We start from the raw sequence: 14,096 nt of genomic DNA on the forward strand, positions 1-14,096 counted from the left end.
TTTTAGTTTTTTTTTTTTGGAAGGCCACTGACTTTATTGATTTAAAAAAACTTTACGAGGACAGTGACTCTTCTGCCAGAAAGAGGACCAAATGGCGTAAAACAGACCCGAGGTGGGAGCAGGGGGCGGGTGAGGACAGGGCCAGGAATCACTCAGAAAAGCTGGTAACTGCTGTCACAAAACTGGCAGGGAAAGGCGAAGGGAGATGCATGCAAGGGAAAGAATTCCAAAAACGTTGAAAGGTGAGGGGAGAGAACTCCCCAAAGACCCTGGAGTACATGGGAGCTGCGCATGACAACAGCAATCTTTTCCTTTGTAGAGGACGGGGGAGGAGTCCTCACTTGGCTGCAAACTCTGGAGACTTAGTGCTGGGGCTCGGGGTCGGGGGCTCCCCAGAGAGCATCACAAGAACAGGTCGCACCACTCTCGAAGGCAACCGAAGCAATCCCGCGACTGTTTGGCGTTGGCGCCGCACGTGTCCTTCGGCCATTCCCGGAAAAGATCTTCATCTTTCTTTAGCACCAGAAACTGACCAAGGACCACATAGGCCTTGTCAAAGTCCCTTTCCTCCAGCTTCTTGCCCAGGACTTCGCCAATCCCGGCCAGGCTTCCGGCTGGCTTTTCCCCCACGGGCTCTGCCATGAAGTCTCTGTGCTTTTGGGAGGTTGTCGTCTTGATCAGGCTTAATCGGGGAATCCTGTAGCTCCGGTTCCCGTAACGGCTTCTCCCGCCGATCCCTCAACCCATGAGTGTCTTGTTTTGTTTTGCTGAAGTAACAACAGCTTTAGTGAGATAGAATTCACATACTATACAACTCTCCTAGGTGTATAATTAATTCAGGTGTTTGTAGTGTATTTAGAGAGTTGTGTGGCCACCACCATGGCCGATTTTGGACATTTTCATTTCTCCCCCCAAATCCCATACCCACTAACAGTCCCTGTTCCCTGTCCCCACAGCTGCTGGCAACCACTAATCTGCTTTCTGTCTCTATGGAGTGACCTATTCTGGACATTTCGTATAAATGGAATCAGACAATATGTGGCCTTTTGTGTCTGGCTTCTTTCACTCAACATATTGTTTTCAAGGTTCATTAAGATAGCGTGTGTCAGTGTGTAATTCCTTTTAATGGCTGAATAATATTCCATGGTAGGATATGCCACTTTTATTTATCCATTCATCAGTTGATGGACATTTTGAGTTGTTTCCAGAGGTGAAATGACACTTTATTGGACTAGTTCTTGGGCCAGTTAACCTCCTGTCTTGGCCTCCTCATCTGTAAAATGGGGTAATAGCTCCCAATCACAGGCAGGGCCAGGACTAGCCTACACAGACCCTTTGCTCGAATTAAGAAGTGCCTCTCTTGACAGACACCCGTCTCATCCCAGGGCAGGGGAGCCTTTGTTGCCAGAAGCAAATTTGGCCAGGGGTTCTTAGCCTGGATTTCAGCCCAGTGTTTTGTTTTGTTTTTTTTAACGTAGAGTGCTTTAATTAATTAATTTATTTATTTATTTATTTATTTATTTATTAGTTTTGGCTGCATTGGGTCTTTGTTGCTGTGTGCGAACTTTCTCTAGTTGTGGCGAGCGGGGGTTACTCTTCATTGCGGAGCATGGGCTCTAGGTGCACAGGCTCCAGTAGTTGTGGCATGTGGGCTCAGTTAGTTGAGGCACGTGGGCTCAGTAGTTGTGGTGCACGGGCTTAGCTGCTTCACAGCATGTGGGATCTTCCCGGACCAGGGCTCAAACCCGTGTCCCCTGCATTGGCAGGCGGATTCTTAACCACTGTGCCACCAGGGAAGTCCCCAGTGCTTTGATTTTAGCTTTATATTTTCCATTAAAAATACCATTTTCCAAAGTCATGTGTCAGCTCCTGTTTTCTCCCACCCCCTTCAATGAGGTTATGTCGAACACTTGCGATATAGATTCACTTGTTACTGTCTGCATTCCGTCCTAGGATCCCCCAATATCCCGCTTGATTTTTTAAAAAATTTGTTTACAATAAAGTTCACTCTTTTTTTTTTTTTAATTTTGCGGTAAGCGGGCCTCTCACTGTTGTGGCCTCTCCCGTTGCAGAGCACAGGCTCCGGACGCGCAGGCCCAGCGGCCATGGCTCACGGGCCCAGCCGCTCCGCGGCATGCGGGATCCTCCCAGACCGGGGCACGAACCCGCGTCCCCTGCATCAGCAGGCGGACTCTCAACCACTGCGCCACCAGGGAAGCCCTCTTTTTTCTTTTTTTATAAATTTATTTTATTTATTTTTGGCTGCTTTGGGTCTTTGTTGCTGCGCGCGGGCTTTCTCTAGTTGCAGAGATTCGTTGCAGTGCGTGGGCTTCTCTTGTTGCAGAGCACGGACTCTAGGCGTGCAGGCTTCAGTAGTTGTAGCACATGGGCTCAGTAGTTGTGGCTCACAGGCTCAGTAGTTGTGGCGCATAGGGCTTAGCTGCTCCGCAGCATGTGGTATCTTCCCGGACCAGGCCTCGAACCTGTGTCCCCTGCATTGGCAGGCAGATTCTTAACCACTGCACCACCAGGGAAGCCCCAATAAAGTTCACTCTTGGTGAGGTTCTATCAGTTTTGCAGATGCATAGGGTCATGTATCCCCCTCCCCCACTATCAAAATGAACACCTTAAAAATTCTTCCACATCCCCCCAGCCCCGTAGTTGACTCCTCCTTCTCCCTGCCCCTTCCCGACACTGATCTGCTGCCCCACGCTTTGTACGATACACACACTGGACAACTACAAGCATGGCTCCGCTGCTGGGGTTGTCAGGACATGTAAATGAATGCATGAGAAGCACTCAGGATGGAGCCTGGCACTCAGGAGCCTGGCACGTGAGTGCCCACCACATCAGAGCTGTTGTAACTGTAAGACTGGGCTTTGTCCACCGTGGGGTGAGGGTGGGGATGCTGGACACCAGCAAAGCACAACAGGCTGCCAAGGGTGTGAGTCAGCACTGCCGGTGGGGCACGGAAAAATGCCCAGCCCCAGTCTCACCCTAAACCTACTTGAAAGAGTCTTCCTGGTACAGGATGTATTTTTGGCCGCACTGAGAGGCATGAGGGACCTTACGTCCCCAACCAGGGATTGAACCCGCGCCCCCTGCAGTAGAAGTGGAGAGTCTTAACCACTGGACTGTCAGGGAAGTCCCAGGCAGGATGTTTAACAAGCCTTTCCTGGGATGGAGATGCTGAAGCTCCTGGGACATGCGCGGAGAAACTGCTTTGGGGTGACTTGTATAATGTGGATCAGAACGTGCTAGAGAAGTTCTGGTGACCCTGGGGGAGAAAGGGGACAAGAGGAGGTGTTCCATGGCACCAGCTCTGGCTGAACCTGGGAACCCATCGTACCAGATGAAACAACCAAGAAAAATGGTACAAGGGTGGAAGTCTCAGATAAGGGCCACCTGGACTCCCTACCACCGACCCGCTCCTGAGCCCTGGGGTCTCAGCCTTCTCATCTCAGAGGTTCCCTGTAGCTCTGCTCGAATGCTATATAGTTTTGATGTGTATTTCCTCCAAATGTTATTATTACAGTATTATATGCACATGATTCAAAAAAAATTCAAACAGTACAGCAGGAATTGACACACTTTCCATTAAGGGCCGGATAGTAAGTACTTTTGGCTTTGCAGGCCATATGACCTCTGGTCTTTATTGCAGCTTCTAATCCTGCCTTTATAGGGTGAAAGCAGCCATAGACAATACATACATGAATGAATGCTGTGTTCCAATAAAACTTATTTTTTTTAATATGCAAAATTAAAAAAAAATTATTGGCATACAGTTGATCTACAATGTTGTGTTAGTTTCAGGTGACAGCAAAGTGAATCAGTTACACATATACATATATCCACTCTTTTTTAGATTCTTTTCCCTAATAGGCCATTACAGAGTATTGAGTAGAGTTCCCTGTGCTATACAGTAGGTCTTTACTAGTTATCTATTTTATATACAGTAGTATGTATATGTCCATCCCAATCTCCCAATTTATCCCTCCTCTACTTTACCCCCTGCAATAAAAGTTATGTTTACAAACAAGTGCTTCCATATTTGGTCCACGGACCATAGTTTACTAATTCCTGTGGAAAAGTAAAGTCAAAAGTAGACACAGAATCCCCCCACTTCCTCCAAGGAAACCACTGTTAATTTTCTTGTGCACAGTATTGTGGCTAAACACACAAAAGTCAAGTTGTTACATGAAGGCGAAATGAAACAAGCCAGGTAACATCATAAGTTCAAGTGAAACCGAAAAAGCCCAAACCACTTTCCACCCTCTTCCATGCCTTGAATGTAATAGAGATACAAACATACTTGTTTTTCAATTGATAAAGCAAATCAGAGTCGATAAGTAACAACAGAAATGATCTAACATAAATGGCTCCTATGTTTAGGGTAATGACCAACTTAGTAGGTGTTCCAGATATGTTTGTGGCATCGTTTGATTAAAAAAAAAAAAAAAAACACGACTCCGGAATGACAGTCATTCTCCTAGAGAATCAGGGCAGTTCAATTTAAATTTGGCCCAGTTAATTAAATGCAACATTTGAAGCAGGGCTATAGCAATCATGTAGATTTATTAATTGAAGATTTGTTTTCTCTGCCATCTTCTTTTGAATTTCTACTCTTAGGGTATCTAAGAATTTAATTCTGTCTTAACTGTATTTTACCACTGCCCTCTTGCACTCATTTTCTTGGGAAGTTACTTCAAGTCAATAGCAGAATTAACCTCTGAATAATAATAAATAAAAAACAAGTACAAAGTGGTTAAATTAGGACTCGGGTAAAAGGTCACTTTTTCTCTAGGCCTTGATTTTTCTTATTGTGAGAAAAAATATCTCAGTAACACCAAATCCTGAAGCACATGGTTCTTTGCCACTTAAAAATACTATTGTTGATGTTTAAAGAAATTCAAAAGGCTCTCTCAAAATGTAGATACTTGAAGTATAGACAAGAATTCCCAGGGGCTTCCCTGGTGGCGTATGGTTAAGAATCCGCCTGCCAATGCAGGGGACACAATTCGAGCCCTGGTCCGGGAAGATCTCACATGCCACAGAGCAACTAAGCCCGTGCGCCAGAACTACTGAGCCTGTGCTCTAGAGCCCGCAAGCCACAACTGCTGAGCCCGTGTGCCACAACTACAGAAGCCCACGTGCCTAGAGCCGTGCTCTGCAACAAGAGAAGCCACCGCAGTGAGAAGCCCTGCACTGCAACAAAGAGTAGCCCCCACTCACCGCAACTAGAGAAAGCCCGCATGCAGCAACAAAGACCCAACGCAGCCAAAAATAAATAAATAATAAATTTATTTAAAAAAAAGAATTCCCTTTCTGCTTTACTTTGGTAGACATGCCAGGGAGGAGCAGAGATTATTTGTGAATAAAAACTACTTTCTAAAGAAATATGGTAGTTATTAATATAGGATATCTTTCTGTATTAAGTCTTTGGAGGTTCTGGACTATTTAAAGAAAAAATAGAGGTAGAACACTCACCAGGGTACCTGGCATGTAGTAAATGCTTAATAAACGTTGTCCCTTTTTTGTGTGTAATTTTCTTTAACACGAAAGGGACCTTGGTGTTCTCAAGCTGGTTTGTTGCCCTCAGAACCTGAGACTCTTTCCCTATCAACCTTGATATCAAATGCCATTATTTTAATTAATTTAAATTCCCTGAGTTCCCATCTGGCAGATGAAATCCAGTTGCTGCTTGCAACAGTTACTGCACTCCTAACAGTGGTGCAAGAAATCTGCCTATTGCCAGCACGTGTATTCGTTGATTCAATCAAAAATATTTCCTGAGCAAGGGCTATGGAAGGAAAGAACTACTTCCTGACCGGCCGTAGAGCCCCGTAGCTTAGCTGTGCTCTGTGTCTAAGAGTCCTAAGAGATGGGAGAGAGGGGTTCTGAGAAAGGGCATTTCCAGCTGGAAGGATGAGCCAGCCTCATCAGCCAGGGGACCCAGATTACTGCCTTAAAGCAAGATTTCTTTTTTTCTTCATCCATCCAGACCTTGAGTATGCGGGCCAGGAAAGGTGTTTGGCCAATATTTGTTGAAAGAATGAATGAATGACTAAGTGTGAGGTTAAATGAATTTTACTTTTAACACATAGATATTCTCCACCCTCATTTTCAAATGTCTTTGAAAATAATTTTCCAAGTCAGCAGTTTATTTTTAGGCTTATTAATAGAAAAGTAAGTTGAGTCATTGAACAACCCAGTGCCAGTTCTGGAAGCATTTTTGTTTGTCACAGTTGCTATAGGAATCCAGTGGGTAGACCAGGGATGCAGCTAAACATCCTACAGTGCACAGGAGAGCCCTAAATGGCTGAACCCATCCAAAGCCAGGAGCTCCCTGTCCTTGGGAGGCAGCTCTTAGGCTCGACTTCTGAGACAGGCAGAGCTAAGTGTGAATCCCATTTTCACCATCTCCTCGCCATGCCTCAGTTTCCCCATCTGTAAAATGAGAACAATAATACCTTCTAACAGAATGTAAAGCATGGCATAGTGGTTAGAGGCATATGCTATGGGATGAGAGGATACTCTGGCTCAAATCTTTACCTTGTTATTCTTTTTATTATAGTAAAGTACAGAAAATAAAATTTACCATTGATGACATGTCATCCATTCACCATGTTATGCAATCATCACCACTATTTCTGGAATATTTTCATTACCCCACTCCCCAAAACCCTGTATCCATTAAGTAGCCACTCTCTCTACCCCCATAACCAGCCCCTGGCAACCACTAATCTGTCTTCTGTGTCTGAGTTTGACCATTCTGCATATTTCGTATGAATGGAATCATACAACATGTGGCCTTTTGTGGCTGGCTTCTTTAACTCAGTGTTAATGTTTTCAAGGTTTATTCGTTTCGTAGCAGGTATCAGCGCTTCCTTTTTAGTGGCTGTGTAAAATTCCATTGTAGGATATACCACCTTTGGTTAACCTATTCATCTGTCCATAGACATCTGGGTTGTTTCCACCTTTTACCTATTGTGCTTTGTGCTGTTATGAACATTTGTGTACAAGCTTTTGAGAACCTGTTTTCCATTCTGTTGGGTACATAGCTGGGTCACTCGTCTGCTAAGTCTGTGCTTAACCTATATTAAGAAACCCTTCCCTTGTTTTTATTACCTCTGAGACTTTGCGCACCTGCCCTCTTTGTGCCTTGGTATCCTCCCCTGTAAAGAGGGGTGCATGACAGTTTTAGATCACAGGGCAGTTGAGAGGATTAAACAAATGAGTTGCTGTACACCCTTGGCCCCGTGCCTGCCACAAGGAAGCGCTCAGTAAACACGAGAAATTACTACTGTTCTTACCTGGTTGTGGGGATTCAGATACTCAACATAAAGCATGTTACCTGGCTCTTTGAGGAGTGCTTATTATTTGGTTTACAATTCGTGCTAAGAAAATTCTGTCAAGAATGTGCACTATGTGACAAACTTCTAGCCTGATATTAGCCAAATATAGAGTTCATTGCCCTTTAAATTTATGTGTTTATTTATTTTTGGCTGTGTTGGGTCTTCATTGCTGCACGTGGGCTTTCTCTAGTTGCAGCGAGCTGGGGCTACTCTTTGTTGTGGTGTGCGGGCTTCTCACTGCAGTGGCTTCTCTTTGTTGTGGAGCACGGGCTCTAGGCGCTTGGGTTTCAGTATTTGTGGCACACAGGCTCAGTAGTTGTGGCACATGGGCTTAGTTGCTCTGCGGCATGTAGGATCTTCTCGGACCAGAGCTCGAACCCGTGTCCCCTGCATTGGCAGGCGGATTCTTAACCACTGAGCTACCAGGGAAGTCCCTGAGCTGTTTTTTAAAAAAGTATACAAGACCCCAGTATCTACAGCACACCTGGCTAACCATAAGCAGTCATTCTAGAAAAGACCTTGCTTTAAGGACATTAAGGTTTTGCCGGCTCACAGCCCAGAAGAATGTTGGCCACTTGACCTAATTAGCCACCCCTGTGGTCATTTTTGCCATTTGTTTAACCTCAGGCAGCCCCGTCCCTGTCCATGGCACGTAGTGGGTGCTCAGCCTAGGAATCGTTTTTTTTTGCGGTACACGGGCTTCTCACTATTGTGGCCTCTCCCATTGTGGAGCACAGGCTCCGGACGCGCAGGCTCAGCGGCCATGGCTCACGGGCCCAGCCGCTCCGGGCATGTGGGATCTTCCCGGATCGGGGCACGAACCCGTGTCCCCTGCATCGGCAGGTGGACTCTCAACCACTGCGCCACCAGGGAAGCCCTAGGAATCGTTTTGAGTGAAACAATGGTGGGTCAGGAATGGGGAAGGCCTGGGGTCTCATCTCATTCTCTCTCTTACAAGAACCATCTCACAATTTCTGGATGGGAAAGTAGTTCCTTAACAGCCACTTTAGGTAGAAACTGCCCTCCCCATTTCCCTGATAAGAATGTTGAGTTCAAAGAGGTTAAGTCAATTTCCCAAGTACGAGTTTGCAGGACCCCTCTATGGAACCCAGATCATCTGGTTTGCATCCTAAAGCCTCTTACCCTCCCAAACTGTTTACAGCGGCATGACCTTGGCCAAATGCCTTATCTCTAAGCCCACATCCTCACTAACCTTGTGGTTTGGGGGTTAGGTTGTCTTTCCAGGTATGGATTATAACTTAGTTATACTGGAAGAAAAGTGCCTCTGATTCCTATTTCCATTAAGTTGTTTTAGACCCTGACCAAAACATAGCTTCCAGGTAGATAAATATTTTGGGTCTCAAGAAGAAAAACGAACCGGCTGTTTATGCCGAGTCATGGCATGGGCCCTGGGAGCAGCAAAATATGTTTTGCTCAGAGAGTAATGATAGGGTGGCGCCCCTCCCTACTTGGCTCTACCTAATGACAAGGCAGATGGTCCAGCGGTTCTTGTCTCCCCAGTTTTCTGTCTCTTCCTCTGGTCACTGGTTTTGGAACCAGGGCAGGGGTTGTGAAATTTCTAAAAATTAGCAGTGATCAGAAATAGTGCCCTAGGGGCTTCCCTGGTGGTGAAGTGGTTGAGAGTCTGCCTGCCAATGCAGGGGACACGGGTTCGAGCCCTGGTGCGGGAGTATCCCACATGCCACGGAGCAACTAGGCCCATGCACCACAACTACTGAGCCTGTGCTCTAGGGCCTGTGAGCCACAACTACTGAAGTCCGCGTGTCTAGAGCCCATGCTCTGCAACAAGAGAAGCCACCACAATGAGAAGCCTGCGCAAAGCAACAAAGACCCAATGCAGCCAAAAATAAACAAATAAATAAATAAATTTATATAAAAAAGAAATAGTGCCCTAAATCCTCTTGCCCTTTGGAGTTCTCTAACAGATCCTTTGAGGCATCTTGGCATTAAACCTCCCAGGAAGTAGGCATTACGCAGCTGATACACTTCTGCAGAGTTCTTCCCCAAGTACCCCTTCTGTGTGCAAATGGTTGTTTTTTTTTTCAATTAATTAATTAATTTTGGCAGCATTGGGTCTTTGTTGCTGCACACAGGCTTTCTTTAGTTGCGTCGAGCGGGGACTACTCTTCGTTGCGGTGCGCAGGCTTCTCATTGCGGTGGCTTCTCTTGTTGCAAAGCATGGGCTCTAGGCGCGCAGGCTTCAGTAGTTGTGGCTCGCGGGCTCTAGAGCGCAGGCTCTGTAGTTGTGTTGCGCGGGCTTATTTGCTCCGGGGCATGTGGGATCTTCCCGGACCAGGGCTCGAACCCATGTCCACTGCATTGGCAGGCGGATTCTTAACCACTGCGCCACCAGGGAAGCCCGCAAATGGGTTTTATAATTCCACCAGGGGAAGAAGAAAACAGGCTAGCACAACCCTCTGGAATAATTGAGTCTGGGCCTTCTTGGTAGGCCTCAAAGTGCACTGGTCTTGCCCTTTTTTCTGGTCACCTGGCTTGGGGGATCCTACTTCCCCCACCAGGGATTGAACCCTGGGCCTTCGGCAGTGAAAGCACGGAGTCACAACCACTGGACCACCAGGGGATTCCTGGTCTTGCTTTTCTAGTAGCCATGGTGGCCTAGGAATAACTTCTCCACCTGTCATCCACTCCTCCTTGAAAGATGGGCAAGGCAGGAAAAGAGAAAATAAGTGCTGTTATTGAATCCCTATGAAAATCCATCTGAGAAGCCTTTAAAGCACGCAGGCACTCTTTTCTACCTTTATATCCCAGACAGCCCCTAGCTCCTAGCAAGCAGTTAGCATCAGCTGAGGTGAAAGCATTCATTCAACCTTTACTGAGCATCTGCTATGTGCCAGGCACTGTGCTAGGTGCTGAGGACAGAACTGTGAGAAAGACAGTTTCTCTCATCAAGATGCTTGTAGGAGGGGACACATTAGTTATGCATGTTCATTTTTTATTGCTGTGTAATAAGTTATCACAAACTTAGAGGTGGAAAACAGCACCCATGTATGATCTCATAGTTTTGTAGATCAGAAGACCAGGCCAGCTCCAATGGGCTCTCCTCTTGGGCTTCACCAGGCCAAAGCCAAGGGGTGGGCTCTCTGACAGCTCCAGGGAAGGGCTACCTCATTCAGACTGGCAGAATTTAGTTTCAAGGCCCCCGTTTTCAGGCTGGTGGCTGGGAATGCCCCCTTAGCCTGTAGGGGCTACTCTCAGATCCTTCCACGTGGCTCCCTACATCCCAATACCAGAGAACCTCCTCTCATCTGTCACATCTCTGCCTTCCTCTTCTGCCACCAGAGAAAACTCTGCTATTAGAAGACCAATATGATTAGGTTGGGCCAAACCAGATGGTCTCTCTACTTAAACTCGACTGATTACTAACCTTAATTTCATCAGCGTAAGAGAATGCAATCGTAGGAGTAGGATCTAGGTTGAAAGTCCCTTGTAGAACTCTGCATACTATGCTATGTAAACAGTTATTCAAAATGTGGTCCAGTGGTTAGGACCGGGGACTTTCACTGCCGAGGGCCGAGGTTTGATCCCTAGTCCGGGAACTGAGATCCCACAAGCTGCACTGAGAGAGAGAAAGAAAGAGAGAGAGGGAGAAAGAGAAAGAAAGAAAAAGAAAAGAAACTAAATGAAAGAGAAAGAAAATGCTGGTAAGTACTATGAAAAAGTAAACCAGGTCCCAGGATGGAGTGACTGGGTGGATGGGTGAGGGGCCTATACTTGAGACAGTCTGCTTTGCTGGTCCCTCTTTGTATCAGCCTCTGACTATGGCCCAAATCTGCTCTATCCCCACCTCCCTAGGTGGCCTCCAGGCTCTCATACCATCTCCACACATCTTTACCTCTAGCCCAGACTCCTGTTGAACTAACTCCTTACCACCTCTGTATGGATAATGTCTAACAGGCATCTCAAATATAATACAGTCCAAAAAAAGCAAAAATACAAATAAAAACAACAAACTCCCCAAAATGAAGCCAAAAGAAACTTACTCTTAATTTTACTTCCAAACCTGTGCCGCCCCCAGACTTCTCCCCCATGTTAGTAACTGGCACCATCATTCACCCAGTTGCTCAAGCCAGAAATCTGAGAGCGATGCTTGATTCTTCTCTCTTCCCTCCCACTCAGTTCCAGGCTCTCAGCAATTTGACCTGCCTACATACTAACCCGTTTGCTCCATCTCCACCCCCAACCCCACCCCCAGTCCATCTCCAACTCTCATCTAGAGTATGAACAGCTTCCACTCTGGTCTTCCTCACTCATTCTCATCTTTTGAAAAGAATTAGTTGGCGACTTCCCTGGTGGCGCAGTGGTTAAGAATCCGCCTGCCAATGCAGGGGACACGGGTTTGAGCCCTGGTCCGGGAAGATCCCATATGCCACAGAGCAACTAAGCCCGTGCACCACAACTACTGAACCTGAGCTCCAGGGCCTGCGCACCACAACTGCTGAGCCTGCGTGCCACAAGTACTGAAGCCCGTGCGCCTACAGCCTGTGCTCCGCAACAAGAGAAGCCACCGCAATGAGAACCCTGCGCACCGCAATGAAGAGTAGCCCCCCACTGGCCACAACTAGAGAAAGCCTGCGCACAACAATGAAGACCCAATGCAGCCAAAATTAAATAAATTAATAATTTATAAAAAAGCAAAACAAAACAAATTAATTGTATTGAGATCTGACACATACCACGTAATTTACCCATTTAAAGTGCACAGTTCAATAGTTTTTAGTATATACGCCGAGTTGTGCAACCATCACCAGAATCAGATTTAGGATATTTTCATCACCCCCAAAAGAAATCCTGTACTTACTAGCAGTCACTCCCAAACCCTTAACCGTCCAGTCCTTAATCTATCTCACATCTCTATAGGTTGATTTTCCTGTTCTGGACATTTCATGTAATTGGAATCATACACTATAAGATCTTTTCTGTCTGGCTTCTTTTACTCAGCACAGTGTTTTCAAGCCTCATCCATTCTTCATTGCCAAACAGTATTTTATTGTATTGGGTGTACAACATTTAATTTATCCATCGTGCGAGGTATTCTTTTTACTCTTATTCTTTTTAATTCCCTGGTTGGTTTTGAACCTAGTGATGAAGATAAGGTTGGCCAGTGTGGAACCCGATAGGCACCTTTATCACTCCCTGCCACCCCTTCCTTTGCCAGAGCAGTCCTTTCTGCCCTCCCCCAAGTCTCTAGAGAGCTGGAGAGAAGGATTCTTTTGCATCTGAGAACTGTTCATTAGCATTTGTGAGAATCTGTGTGAATAACAACACCTCTTCAGAATCTGGGGGTGACCCAGGGGCTGGGATTGATTCCTGGTGAAGTAGCTCCTTCCCTCTTGTCTGCTCACTGCTTTGGTCCAGCAAGAAATTCACTGGGGGGAAACATTTAAGTGTATGAAATGCTGGGGGGGGGGGGTGGAAGGGAGCGGAATCATAGTCACACTTGAATCATACATTCATTCAACAAATACGTATTGAGTACTTGCTATGTCCCAGGCATCTGGGATACCACAGTGCACAAAACATTCTTTTCTGGACGGGGAGACGGACAGTGAATAAAGTGGAGAAAACTGGAGAAAAATGCAGGGACGGGAGATAGGGAGATAGAAAGTGGGATACGAATCACAATTTCTTGGTCATTTGGGGGCAAAATTATATTCTCCCTTGAGACGGTCACTTAGAGGTGCACCTATGTAGAGATGTGTATTCTTTTCTTCCATTCTCTTCTTTATCCACATTGCCTTGGTTCTTATCAAAAAGTTGAGACCCCAATCACCGGTCTCTCAAGGATCGGGAATGAGGGAGGCCCTGGGTGAAGGAGCTTAGCCAGACTGGGCTGATATGAAGGGGATAAATTAATGCCAAAGGAAGAGCTATTTGGGTTGGTTTTGAGGGACCAAAACCTGTTTTCTGGTTTGGGCTATAGTGAGAAAAGAAGTTCTCGTACGCGAGGTACTGGGTGAATAAATTACAGATTTATTAAAGGGGGTAAATAACAGTGCCAGCAAGTGCTGATCCGCGCTGGCCGCTCGCTCCGATCCGGGCCTTCTTCTCCGGAGTCCACGGGCGATATCAGCTACCGGCCCGAGGTCACCCGTCTGCGGGCAGGGTTTCTGCCCCTACCACTGGCGGCCGCAGGGGCTTTCTGGGTGACCAAATGCCCGGGATGGGGCATTTGCCGGGCCACTCGCCCTCTAGGGCTGGGGCACCCAGTCGCCCACATCGGAGCGCCCCCGGGCCCGGCCGCGAGGCTCCGGGCGGGCACCGAGGACGGGCACCCGGCGAGAGGCCGAGGCGGGCTGGGCGAGGGGCACGGGGGGCGCGGCGCTGCGGGCCGCGGGCGGGCAGGCGGGCGGACCCAGGAGGCGGTGGCGGCGGCGGCGGTGGGCGGGGCGCTCCCTGCTCCGCCTCCCCGCACCGCCTTCCCGCTCCCGCTCCGCCCTCCGGCTCGGCGCCTGCCCGCCTGCTCCCTGCGCCGCCCGCCCGCTCTCCTCGCTTGCTCGCTCGCTCTCGGGCCCCCCATGCGGATGTGACACTTCACGCCGCCGCCATTTTGAGAGCGAGCCGAGTCGAGCCGGCGGGCGCCGCGTCCGCTGCCGGAGTCCCAACGACGACGCCGAGGAGGCGGAGGCCGCAGCGCCTGGAGCGCGGCCGGCCCGTCGCCCGCCCGCGCCGCCGCCGCTCCCGTCGGCCCCAGGCCCCGCA

General features: G+C 47.7%; 1 long non-coding RNA gene and 1 pseudogene across 1 annotated transcript; both read right to left on the reverse strand.

Annotated features, from left to right (window-relative positions):
- Nucleotides 1-291: 291 nt before the first annotated feature.
- On the reverse strand, nucleotides 292-3,059 carry LOC113626599 (barrier-to-autointegration factor pseudogene; annotated as a pseudogene).
- Nucleotides 3,060-6,069: 3,010 nt separating this feature from the next.
- On the reverse strand, nucleotides 6,070-11,739 carry LOC113626211 (uncharacterized). The gene is made up of 2 exons (XR_003435091.1): nucleotides 11,378-11,739; nucleotides 6,070-6,447 (listed from the first exon to the last, which is right to left on the reverse strand). It is a non-coding gene; the product is annotated as an uncharacterized LOC113626211 (long non-coding RNA).
- Between the last annotated feature and the right edge of the window lie 2,357 nt (nucleotides 11,740-14,096).

The sequence above is a fragment of the Aethalodelphis obliquidens genome, unplaced genomic scaffold (assembly GCF_003676395.1).
Source record: "Aethalodelphis obliquidens isolate GAN/ISIS:26980383/991018 unplaced genomic scaffold, ASM367639v1 scaffold18, whole genome shotgun sequence".
Lineage (NCBI taxonomy): Eukaryota > Metazoa > Chordata > Mammalia > Artiodactyla > Delphinidae > Aethalodelphis > Aethalodelphis obliquidens.